The following is a 13,379-nucleotide window of genomic DNA, read 5'->3' as shown; positions in this document are numbered from 1 at the left end:
ATTTATTTATTTATTTATTTATTTATTTATTTATTTATTTATTTATTCATTTACACTCCAGATTTTACTCACCTCCCAGTCCACCTTCTGACTGTTTGACATCCTATACCTCCTCTCTGCATCCTGTTTCTACAAGGATGTCCTTCTGTATTTCTTTATATTTATTTATTTACACTTTGGGGCCCTCTTTAATTTTATTTTCCTGTATTTCTTTAAGGGATTTATTTATTTCTTCTTCAAAGGACTTTATCATCATCATAACATTAGACTTAAGGTACATTTCTTGTGATTCTGATTTATTAGGATATTTAGGACTTGCTATATAAATAGCAAAATAAAATATAAATAGCTAAGATCAAAATCGTGAGAGATAGCACATAGGATATGGAGTTAGAGGAACATTCCTACATTACTAGTGGGAGTATAAACTTGTACAATCACTTTGGAAATTTATTTGGTGGTTTCTCAGAAACCATACTAAAGGGAACCGTTCTAACTCAAGACACAGCTATACCACTTCTGAACATATACTCAAAAAATGTTTCACCATCCCACAAGAACACTTGCTTGACTACCTTAATTGTTCTACAGCAGCAAAGGTAAGCATACAGAAGGATAAAAGGTTGATAAAACTCAAGTCAGAGACAATATATCATGGATCAAAGAAGCCATTTGAGCTACATTAATAAAATGTAGAAATTAAGCCGGGCAGTGGTGGTGCACGCCTTTAATCCCAGCACTTGGGAGCCAGAGGCAGGCAGATTTCTGAGTTCGAGGCCAGCCTGGTCTACAGAATGAGTTCCAGGACAGCCAGGGCAACACAGAAAAACTCTGTCTCGAAAAATCAAAATAAGTAAATAAATTAATTAATTAATTAAAATAAAAATGTAGAAATTAATATCTAGTTGTCCAAAATTTAATGTATATCTAAAATGACAATAGCAAGCTGTAATGTTCATCAATCAAACAATTAAAGATTCTTTAGTGAAATATATAGATGCCAACTTACTATGCAATAAAACATTCTTCAGAAATAAGTAGAACGGGAAATTTTTTACCCAAAGTGTCACACTAAAAGTAAAAGTATAAAGAGTACTCTTCAGGTAAAAGAAAATATCCCCGGCTAGAGATTCGTGGATATAGAAAGTAATACACTATTGTAAAGAGGTCAAAATCTAAGTATATCTATGTTAATATAAAATATATTCTGAGTTTAAAATAAATACTGAATAAAATTCTATTAGCACAGCATTGTGAAAACAAGAGAAGAGTAAACGAGTATAAATTAAAATTATATTATATATCGATAATTTAAAGGATGATAAATTAACATTTTACTATTTAAAGAGTAGACTGACAATTTTGTTTATCAATTTAGTACAAAACAAAAAATAAAGAAACATAATTAAAATGAGATAAAACAAAAAATAAACCATGGTCTCATATTAAGGCAATGCTTGCAAATATTTTATATATCAAGTTAACTAAATATAAGTTGATCGTGTATTTACTAGAATCCAAATCTTACCAGTAGAATGCACATGAGTCAGGGCTATTAGAATTATAAATTAGAGCCCACTGTCTCAAAGAATTCAAAGATAAGATAATTCATGTGGATTGCCTTGATGCTGTTTGTATTTTGATATGAATTCTGCTTCCTCTGATGGGGCTGCCCCTACAAGGAATGGATCACATACTCAGGTGATTCCATGTGAAACATCTCCCCATTTTAACTGGTCACTAAAGATGGCAGAAGCTAATCCCTGGGTGAAGGATATGGTGAGATTTCTGGATCCCAAAAGAAGAGTAGGGGAGAGGGATTCAGACCAGGCTGTGGAGCAGATAGGAAGTAGCAGACATGTAACTCTCAGGGACCAATAGTTTGTAGCCTCTGTAGGCAGCTGTAGCAACTAAGGAGGATGGGGCAAGATATGCCCAGCCATTGAATTATCTGGCTAGTTTTAAAATATAAAGGCTGCCTGCTGTTTTCCACATTGACAGGGTGATTGTTAGAGGCTTGGAGAAGCTATCCCCGGGAGCTGGGTAAGATAGCTGTTGGTAGCACTGGGCAAGGAGGAAGCATGCACTTTTAAATTACATTCCACGGATAGTGACAGTTGTTTAACATTAGTACACAACTAAGATTACTTAATATTTAGATGATGAGGTAGGTCAAAATTATAGAAACTAGATATTAGAGCAGGTAAATTTATAAGGAAGAAGTGAAAGAGGAGAAGAAGTATTTCATGGAGATATTGTTATTTTATTTCATGATTCCCCTAGGATCACGCTGTATTTCCTTTTCATAAGGCAGAAAATGTATGCGAACTTTGTGAAATAAATTTAAGTCCTTGGTGTCTTATTTAATAGTGCACATAAAGAGTCTAATGGAATTTCATAGAAGTCAGTGCATTTTGAAAAAGCTTGGAGAAGTAACTTATGTCACGCATCTAAATTCAGATTGGGGAACACAGACAATATAATACAAGAATAGTATAATTCTGAGGCTCTAACTAAAACACAATAAAGGTTCTAAGACTGTGGGTTTTTGTCATTCAACATGACCCCTTATCCTGGTATGTTCTGTTCGTCTAGCCTACCCTACCTAATACAACTCCCTCTGAAATATCAAAGACAGAAACATAGTGTTCCTGAGATAAGTGTGAAAATAAGAAATTTTTCACTAGATGGATGGCATTGTCCATTTTAGCTTAGAGAATGAATACCAGTAGGGATTTATTCTTCTATGAATTCTAATGAAACTGTTTAATAAACCATTCAGTCTATTACATGGAAATATAGGGTATAAAACAGAGAGAAAAGTAGACAATGAGTTTTTATAACAAGGAAAAGTTACAACTATTGCCTCATCACAAAACAGTGAAAAATGTCAGCAGTATGAATCAAAACATTTTCTGTCTTCTTGAATATCCTCTTCCTGTCTGACAAAGGCAAAACATAGGCAAGTGTGCTATTTATATCGATTTTAAACATTCCATCATGGAATCTTTTTTTTCATTCATATATGACAAATATTAGTATGTCTGATTTTATAGATTTTATTTTCCACAATCGAGAGAACTCTGGTTTATAGATACTGCCAAAGCAAAATATGAATACTTATTTATTGAAATATACATATATAATATTTTTCTTTACTAGTATTGTTCAACCTAATAAACAAGGGTCAGGGAATTACATAAGTAAAAGTCAAATGTATATTGAGATTTATTGGAAGAAGTGTGGGAAGGATAAGTAAAAATAAATCAAATTAGACACCTGAGGGAATTTGGAGAATGGCTTCTTTCAGGGATGAAAACTGAGAATTTGAATATGATATGTAAAAAAAATGAGATTAAAAATTAAACCAAAATCAGACAATTACATTAACAGAAAGTAATGGCCAGGAATAGGAACACTGTATTTTTCCATAAGATGTTTGGTAAGAGCTCTATCTTCAATGAATTTTATTTTTGTTGGAAATATTTATCTGATCATTATTTTCACACATCATTTCCTTGACTTGTGTGACCAAAGAAGTGAGACCTTAAATGTCAACAATGTAAATGATAGACTAAACAGCAAAAGATTGGAATTAGATACTTTAAATCCAAGTAAAATACAGGCTTGAAATAATATGGAAAACAGTTTGATCAGACTGATTTTATCTTAATGGAACTGCCAGAGTTCACTTTCCTCATACTGGTTAAGACAGAGCAATTAGGAAAAGCAAAAACATTCAATAAGTTAGATAAATAAATGACAGTTTAGATATATGATAAGGACATTTTGGAAGAGAAGCTTTGAAAGTTAAAAACCCTAAGAATGGACAGATTTGTTCCATGACATTTTTTAAAAAATTTATTTATTTACATTACATCTCACTCATAGCCCCCCACTACTGTCACCCTATTCTTCAAGTTTTCCCCTTTCCACCTCCCCTGCTCCTCTGGGAGGTAGGGAGATCCCTGGGTATCACCCCACCTTGACACATCAAGTTTCTAGGGGTGTATGCTCATCCTCTGCCACTGCGGCCAGATAAGTCAGTCAATCTAGAAGAACATAGCCCACCAACAGGTAAAGGCTTTTGGAACAGACTCTACTCCATTTGGAGACACATGAAGACCAATCTACACATCTGCTACTTAAGTCCAGGGATGCCTAATTCCAGTCTTGTATGCTCTTTCATTAGGTGGTTCAATCTCTAACAGCCTCACGAGTCCAGATCAGTTAAATCTGTTGGTCTTCCTGTGGAGTTCCTATCCCCTTCAGGGTCTTCAATCCTTCCTGCTACTCTTCCACAAGCTCCATTCGTCATTTGACTGTGAGTGTCTGCATGGAGCTGAGTCAAATGCCAGGTACAGCCTCTCAGAGAGACAGCCATACTTGGCTCCTGTCTGCAAATATTACAGAGTATCATTAATAGTGTCAGGAGTTGGTGCTTGTCCATCTGATGGGTCTCAAATTGTGCTGGTTATTTGTTGGTAATTCCTTGAGTCTCTGCTCTATTCCCCATCCATCTCTGTGTTTCTTGTAGATGGGATAAATTTTGGGTTGAAAGTTTTGTGGGTGGTTTGTTGTCCCTATCTCTCCACTAAGGTTCCTGCCTGGCTACAGGAGATGGCATTTTGAGGTTCTGTATATCCAATGTTGTGGGTCACAGCTAAGATCATCCCCATTAATTCTTGGGCACTTCCCTTATGCCAGGTCTTTGTCATGTCTTGGAGATTCCCCCACCTCCCCAACCCTGTCAGTAGCAGATTTTCTGTCATTCTCATGGCCATCTGGACATTTCTCCTGACTTTACCCACACCTGAAACTAATCCACCCATTCCCCCATGCATCTTCTCCCCCATTGAATTCCTTTTCTCTACTTGCCTCATGAATATTTCAATCACCCTTCTAAGACTCAAGCAGCCTTCCATATGCATGCCTTCTTGATTAGCTTTTGGGTGTTTGAAATGTAAAATTAGTATCCTATATTTTAGGACTAATATCCACTTATAAGTGAGCACATACCACTCCTGTCTTGGTACTGGGTTACCTCACTCAGGATATTCCATCGATTTATCTGCTATATCCACAATGTCATTGTTTTTAATAGCTGAATAGTATTCCAGTCTGTAGAAGTACCACATTTTCTTTATTTATTCTTCAGGTGAGGGACATCTAGTTTGTTTCCAGTTTCTGGCTATTACAAGTAAAGTTGCTATAACATAGTTGAGCAAGTGACTTTATGGTTTGTTAAAGCATCTGTTAGCTCTATGTCCAGGAGAAGCTGGGTCTTTAGATAGAACTTTTCCCAGTTTTCAGAGAAACAGCCAAAATGATTTCCAAAGTGGTTATACAAATTTGCACTACCACCAGCAGTGGAAGAGTATTCTCCTTGCTCAAAATCCATTCTATCATGTGCTATTTCATGAGATTTTTTTAATCTTAACTATTTTGATGAGTATAAGTTGGAATCACAGATTTGTTTTTATTTGCATTTGAACAATTCTTTAAGTACTTTTCAGCTATTGGAGATTCTCCTGTTAGCTCTTTTTAATTGAGTTATTTAGGTTGTTGGTGCCTAACTTCTTTAATATAAATTTTGAATATTAGCCCTCTGTCAGATGGAAGGCTTGTGAAGATCCTTTCTTAATTTAGAGGTAGCCAATTTGTCATATTGACATTATCCTTTGCCTTATAGAGGTTTTGTAGTTTTATGAGGTCCCATTCATCAGTTGTTAATCTTAGAGCCTAAGTCATTGGTATTCTGTTTAGAAAATTGTCTCCTGTACCAATGCATTCAAGGCTAGTCCCACATTCTCTCCTATGAAATTTCATTTATCCCATTTTTGGTTGAAGTTCTTGATCCACTTGGACTTGAGTTTTGTGCAAGGTGATATATATGGATCTATTTGCATTCTGCTTACAGGTAGACATCCAGTTAGACCAGCACCATTTGTTAAAGATGTTTTCTTTTCTCATTGTATGGTTTTGGCTTCCTTATCAAAACTCAGGAGTCCATCATTGGGTGAATTGATTTCTGGGCCTTTAACTTGATGCTGTTGATTAATCTGTCTGTTCGTATACCAATACCATGCAATTTTTATTAGCATTGCTCTTTAGTGCAGCTTGAGGTCAGGGATGGTGATTCCTCTTTAATTTCATTTATTGGTAAGGATTGTTTTGGCTATTCTGTTTTTTTCTTTTTCTTTTTCTTTTTTTTTTTTAGCCATATGAAATTGAGAATTGCTCTTCCAAGGTCTATAAAAATTAGTAATAGAATTTTGATGGGAATTGTATTGAATCTGTAGATTGCTTTTGGTAAAAGGCCATTTTCTCTATGTTAACCCTACTTATCCATGAGCTTGAGAGATCTTTACGTCCTCTTATATCTTCTTCAATTTCTTTCTTTAGGGACTTAAACTCTTGTTATACAGAAGATCTTTCACTTCCTTGGTTAGAGTTATGCCAAGATATTTTATATTATTTGTTTCTATTATAAAGGGTGTTTTGCTAATTTCTTTCTCGACATGTTTATCGTTTGTATAAAGGAGGGCTGCTGATTTTTTTGAATGGATTTTGTATCTTTGCTGTAGTTGTTTATCAATTCAGAATTTCTCTGGTAAAATTTTTGGGGACACTTATATACACTATCCTATCATCCACAAATAACAATACTATGGCTTCTTGCTTTAAATTTGTATCACCACATTCTCCTTTAGTTTTCTAATAGCTCTGGCTTGGACTTCAAGAACTAAATATAAAAGTGGACAGCTTTTTCTTGTCCCTGATTTTAGCAGAATTGCTTTAATTTCTCTCCATTTAGTTTGATGTTGGCTATTGCCTTGCTGTATATTGCTTTGATTATGTTTATTCATGTATTTTGTATCTGTTATCTCTCTAATACTTTTACCATGATGGAGTGTTAGATTTTGTCATAGACTTTTTCAGCTTCAAATGAGATGATCATTTGATTTTTTTAGTTCATTTACATGGTGTATTACATTGATAGATTTTCATATATTGAACTATCCCTGCATCCCTGAGATGAAGCTGATTGATCATGATTGATGATGTTTTTTTATGTGTTCCTGGACCATTTGGGGAGTATTTTATTGAGTATTTTTGCATTTCTTTTATAGGGATGTTTAAATGGATATGTTTCAGCTGACATCACTCTACCAATCAGCCTAACTCCTTGGAATCAGCAAACCACCAGAAGTTTTTGGTAGGTTTGACTCTATGGAGTCCTGAGGAATGCAGCTTAACTATGCAGTGTAATGCAGACCAGTATACGCATATCATTAGGGAAGAATCCTTCATCATGTGTCCTTTCACATCCTTGCTTTAGCTGAACATCTATTCTCCTGTTTCTGTTTCAGTTAATTGTTCCTTCAAGATTCTGCCTTAGCTTTTCACCTGTGTGTTCATTTCAGGAAAACATTCTATCATGGTTTTGTCCCAGCAAACCACCATCCAATACCAAATAATTTCCAAAGTACTGTTAAGTTTACAATTCATTTGTGTTTGGGTGAAATATTTTATAGATGTCTGTTAGGTTCATTTGATTCATGGTGTCTGTGAGTTTCATTATTTCTTATATTCTGTCTTGATAACCTGTCAGCTGGTGAAAGTGTGGTGTTGAAGTCTCCCGCTATTAATGTGTGATGTTTGATGTGCAATTTAATCTTTAGCAATGTTTCTTTGACAAGTGTGGTTGTCCTTCTGTTTCAGACATAAATTTTAAGAATTGAGATCTGTTTCAGACATAAATTTTAAGAATTGAGATATCATCTTGGTATATTTTTCTTTTAATGAGAATGAAGTGCATGTTTCTGTCTCTTTTGATTAATTTTGATTGTATGTCTATTTTATTAGTTATTAGAATGGCTACTCCAGGTTGCTTCTTGGATTGACTTGCTTGGAAAACTTTTTCCAGCACTTTATTCTGAGATAATATCTATCTTTACTGCTGAAGTATGTTTCTTTTCTTGTAGGCAGCATAATGGTGGATCCTGCTTTTATATCATTCTGCTAGCTTATGTCTTTTTATTGGAGAATTGAGTCCATTGATGTTGAGAGATACTAATGACCAGTGCTTGTTAATTCATTTTATTTTGTTATATGTGGTGTTGGTGCACATGTGTGTGTGTGTGTGTGTATTTGTGTGTTTATGTGTATATTTGTGTCACTTGTTGTTTCTGTTGGTACAGAATTACTTACTTCCTATGTTTTCTTGGATGTAGTTATCCTCTATGATTTGGAGATTTCCTTGTAGTATTTTTTGTAGGCCTAGATTTGTGGATAGATAGATATTATTTGAATTTGGATTTGTCTTAAAAATATCTTGTTTTGCCGTGTATTGTGATTGATAGTTTTGTTGTGTATAGTAGTCTATGTTGGCACCTGTGGGATTTTTAGAGGTTGCAAAATATCTTTTGAAATCCTAGCATTTTGAGTTCCTGTTGAGAAATCAGGTGCAATACTCATAGGTGCAAAAATGCCTTTGTATGTTACTTGGACTTTTGCCCTTGCAACTTTTAATATTCTTTCTTCAATTTGAAGATGTTTTGTTTTGATTATTATGTGGCAGGAGTATTTTCTCTTCTGTTTACTTTAATTGGTTTTCTATAAATTTCTTTTATGTTGATAAGCACCTCTTTATTTACAATAGGAAAGTTTTCTTTTATGATTTTGTTAAAAATATTTTTCTGGGCCTTGGAACTGGGACTCTTCACATTTTTCTATTCCTATTATTCTATGGTTATGTCTTTTCATGGTATCTTATATTATCTGGATTTTTTGTATCAGGAATGCTTTAGATTTAAAATTTTCTTTGACCGATATATCAGTTTCTTCTATTGTATCTTCTACACCTTATATGATATCTTTCATCTCTTGTATTCTGTTGGTGATGCTTGTATTTTTTGTTCCTATTCACTTCCAGAGATTTTCTATCTCCAGGATTTCCTTTGCTTATGTTATCTTTATTACATCTATTTCTACTTTTAGGTCTTGCACAGTTTTATTTATTTCTGTCACTTATTTAGCTGTATTCTCCTTCTGTCTTTAAGGGATTTAATTCCTCTTTGAAGACCTCTACTTGTTTGACTGTATCTTCCTGTATTTTTTAAGAGATTTATTAATTTCTTCTTTAACAATCTCTATCAATTTTTATAAGATTGGATTTAAACTCATTTTCTTGTGCTTTGATTTTATTAGGCTATCCAGGGATTTCAGTAGGAGGGTAGTTATGAATATATCATTTTTTTGGCTTTTGATTATTGTATTTTTTCAAGATCCTTTTGCCATCTGAATGACTTTGGTCCCAGATGTTTCTATTATTGTAGGTGTTCAAAGGGAGTTAACCTCTATTGTCCTTGGTGGCCAGGGTCTGGTAGGTATCCTTGGGTTGTCTGATTCTAGATCAGCAAATCCGTATGGTTCAGAATTCACAGGTCCTATGAAGGTGGCAGAAAGGTGCTAGGAGATTCATGTCTGCAAGAGATATCAGACTGCTCATTGCAACTTAGTGTGCTCCAGATAACTAAAGCAGCAGAAGAGATGGTTAGGGGTAGGGAAGTTAACTTGTTTGGTTCAGGCTTACAAAGTCTGGTGAAGGTGGTTTGAAAGGTATGGGGAGAATAGAGGTTCAGACAGGATAGCAGACTGCTTAGGGCAGCTTGGCATGCCCCAGATGACTCAGTGACCAGGGAAGATTCTGTGAACTATTAACATAAGCATTCACTGCCAACCAGTTTCTCTAGGTAGTGAAGATGTAATGTCTAAAGATCCCTCATGTTGTTCCCTATGGTTCTATATTTTCCTGTGGAAGGGGACACAGTGTTATAATTAGTTTGCTTTTCTGAACCTGCATGATGGAGTCATATGAACACGTTTTGTAGAGTGAAAGTTGCAACATAAAGCCACCAATATTATTTGCATATAAATTAAAGTGGATGGCAGCTTCTCACACTGAGATCAGAATCCTTGCAGTTGTCATTCAAAGAAATAGATACAGGAAGAAAAACATTAACATGCTGAATGTAAGAATCTGATAAAAAGAAAGATTTATGATTACTACTAAACCATTAATTACATGGAAATTTTCATTTCCTAAAAGATATGAAATGAACAATTTGCATCTATATATTGAGGTATTATCATTTCGTAAATGAGCATCAGTTTAATAAGATATCACATTAATAATGCGATACCTTACTTAGATTTAGTATATATGAAGTATATAATTTATTGAAATTATACTAAATATTAATATACTTTATATTTAAAGTAATTTGATATAAACATTAATATATGTTATGATTTTTACATTAGTGTATAATCTTTTCTATGGAATGCAAAAGTAATAATAGATTTACATTCTTCTTTGACATTACGAGGTGAACATAAAAATTATTTGCAATATAGGTTTAGCAAAACGTACCCTTCAAAATTTGGTCAACATTCATGTAAACTCTAAGCAAGTCTATGATTAGTATACAAAGATTTTTGGATACAATTATTTAGAATATATATGTGTTGACATATAAATTATTTGAATTTTTCATTTTATATAAATCAAAGAATCATTGTTTTCTGTTGTAGAAAATAATCTGACAACATTTATCAATTTTGAATGTGGAGTAAAATAAATGTTATTTAGAAGAACAATTCATTTTTGTTTATTTACTTTCCTTTGCACATTTTATATTAACTATTAGTTTATATTATTATTCAGATGGAAAAGAGGTTTTTTATATTTACAGAAATGTTATGGTTGTTAATTACAATGAACCTGCATATAACTGAAATTGCTATATAAATACTGAAATTAAAAAGCATTCCCATAAAAGTAGGATGCTATGCTATATTTTTTGTTTCTATTTTTACTTAAAGAGAAAGAGAGAGAGAGAGAGAGAGAGAGAGAGAGAGAGAGAAATAGAGAGAGAGAGAGAGAGAATGAATCTTACCACAGTTTTCAGTTTCCTCCCTCCAACTCTCGCCAAGTTCTTCATACTCTCATATCTACCCAACTCTAAGTCCTTTCTTTCAGTATCTTTTTGCAAACAAACAGGCAAACAGCCAATAAGAACAAACAACAAACACACAAACAAAAAACCAGATTCAGCAAAAATATAAAAAAAAGCGGAAAAAAGAAACACACATATAAAAACCAAAATCAGAAACTATAATATTCTAGCAAAAGATATGATATTCTAGCTACCCCCCCAAAGCAATATAAGACAGAAAGTCTACGAAAATGGGATTGAGTTCATTTTGTATTGGCTATTTACTGTTGTGTATGAGTCCTTTATTAAGTAGGTTTGTATGCCCTTTGAGACTACCTTGGAGAAAACTGTCTTGGTTAGAGATAGTGTCTCTTGGTTGTCAACTGTGTCCATATCTCTTTTTAATAGGGAGATCCCATCTGTACCAGTTCCTCTAGAAATATATTATAGCTTTCAGTTTAGAGTTTTTATGAGATTTCTGAGTGTGTGAACAAATGAATTCTCTTTGGCATTTTCTTTCTGTTTGTTTGTTTTATCAAATTCTAATGTATGCGTTTATCTTATTGTATCATATTTTTATATTATTATCTTGTCTTACTATATTTTATATCATATTATCTACCCTTGAAGCCTATTTGCATTCTAATTAGCAACAGAACAGGAATGGAAGCAAAAAGGAGGGGAAGAACAGAGAGAAACAGAAGGAAAATCATAATAAGTATACATTATGTAATAAAAATCAATTTTCAATAAAAAACACCTATGATGACTTGTGTATGTTGCCATGGTCTCTGTGAATTTATATGTTCATCAATCTTCTTATGTCTGGAAGACACAATTTCTTTTGTGTCATCCTTCCCCTCTGACTCTTACAATCTTTCTGTTCTCCTCTTCAGCATAGATCCCTCAACCCTGAGGGGAAGTGTTTTATGACATCCTATTTAGAACTGAATAGAGAATATGGTTTTCTTTTTTCTTTCTGTCATTTTTATATTTTTGGTTTTTCCTTCCCTTTTTTGTTTTGTTTTATTGTTTTTGGTTTTTGTTGTTGTTGTTGTTGTTTATTTGTTCTTTTTTTTCATATTACTACTTACCTTGTCTGAGACAAGACCCAGTTCTAAGCATTTCTTCTTGCTCAGTGTCTTGCTTGGAAAAATGGTTTTCCTCCTTCATAAGTCAGAGTTGAGCTCCACTGCTTCTAGATGCTTCTAACTGTTAATTATACCTGACTAATACTTTCCTCTGTACTTTTTTTTGGGGGGGTCTTTTAATTTTTTTGTTTTTGTTTTGTTTTTTACTTTCCAGATTTTATTCCCCTAACCCCCGTACACCCTCCTCCTGTTCCATATCTCATACCTCCTCCCCACCTGCCCATCTCCATCAGGATGTCCACCCCCACCCCCCTACCCAACTACACCTCTAAACTCCCTGGGGCCTCCAGCCTCTTTAGGGTTAGGGCATCTTCTCTGACTGAACCCAGACCCAGCAGTGCTCTGCTGTATATGTGTTGGGGGCCTCATATTAGCTAGTATATGCTGCCTGGTTGGTGGTCCAGTGCCTGAGAGATCTAGAGGGTCTAGGTTAATTGAAACTGCTGGTCCTCCTACAGGATTGCCCTCCTCCTCAGCTTCTTCCAGCTTTTCCCTAATTAAACCACAGGGGCCATCAGCTTCTGTCCATTGGTAGGTGCAAATATCTGCATCTGACTCTTTCAGCTGCTTGTGGGATATTCTGGAGTGTGGTCATGCTGGGTCTCTTTTTGTGAGTGCTCCATAGCCTCAGTAATAGTGTCAGGCCTTGGGACCTCCCCCTTGAGCTGGATCCCACTTTGGACCTGTCACTGAACCTTCTTTTCCTCAAGCTCCTCTTCATTTCCATCCCTGCAGTTCTTTCAGACCTGAACAACTATGGGCAGAGTTTTGACTGTAGGATGGCAACCCCCTCCCTCACATGATGCCCTGTCTTTCTGCTGGAAGTAGGCTCTATAAGTTCCCTCTCCCTGCTGTGGGGCATTTCATTTAAGGTCATGAGAATATCTCACCTCCCAGGTCTCTGATGTATTCTGGATGGTCCTCCAACCAAGGACCTCCCTAAATTACCTGTTTCAATTCTTTCTGCTGGCCCTCAGGGCTTCAGTCCTTTTCCCTCACCCAATAACACATCAGGTTCCCCTCTCTCCCTCACACCCCATCCACTTCCCTTCCCAAGTCCCTCCCTCCCTTCCCATTTGTGATTGCTTTCTTCTCTTACCATTTGTGTTTTTCCTCATTTGTTTATGTATTACTTGTGTTCAGGATGTACAATGTTACCACATTTGTATGCATTTCACAAGACTACTTTGGGTAGTAAAAGTAATGAGTACTTTTCTTCTCAGAT

The sequence above is a fragment of the Grammomys surdaster genome, unplaced genomic scaffold (genome assembly GCF_004785775.1).
Source record: "Grammomys surdaster isolate TR1022 unplaced genomic scaffold, NIH_TR_1.0 62, whole genome shotgun sequence".
NCBI lineage: Eukaryota > Metazoa > Chordata > Mammalia > Rodentia > Muridae > Grammomys > Grammomys surdaster.
This window is presented reverse-complemented; position numbering follows the sequence as displayed.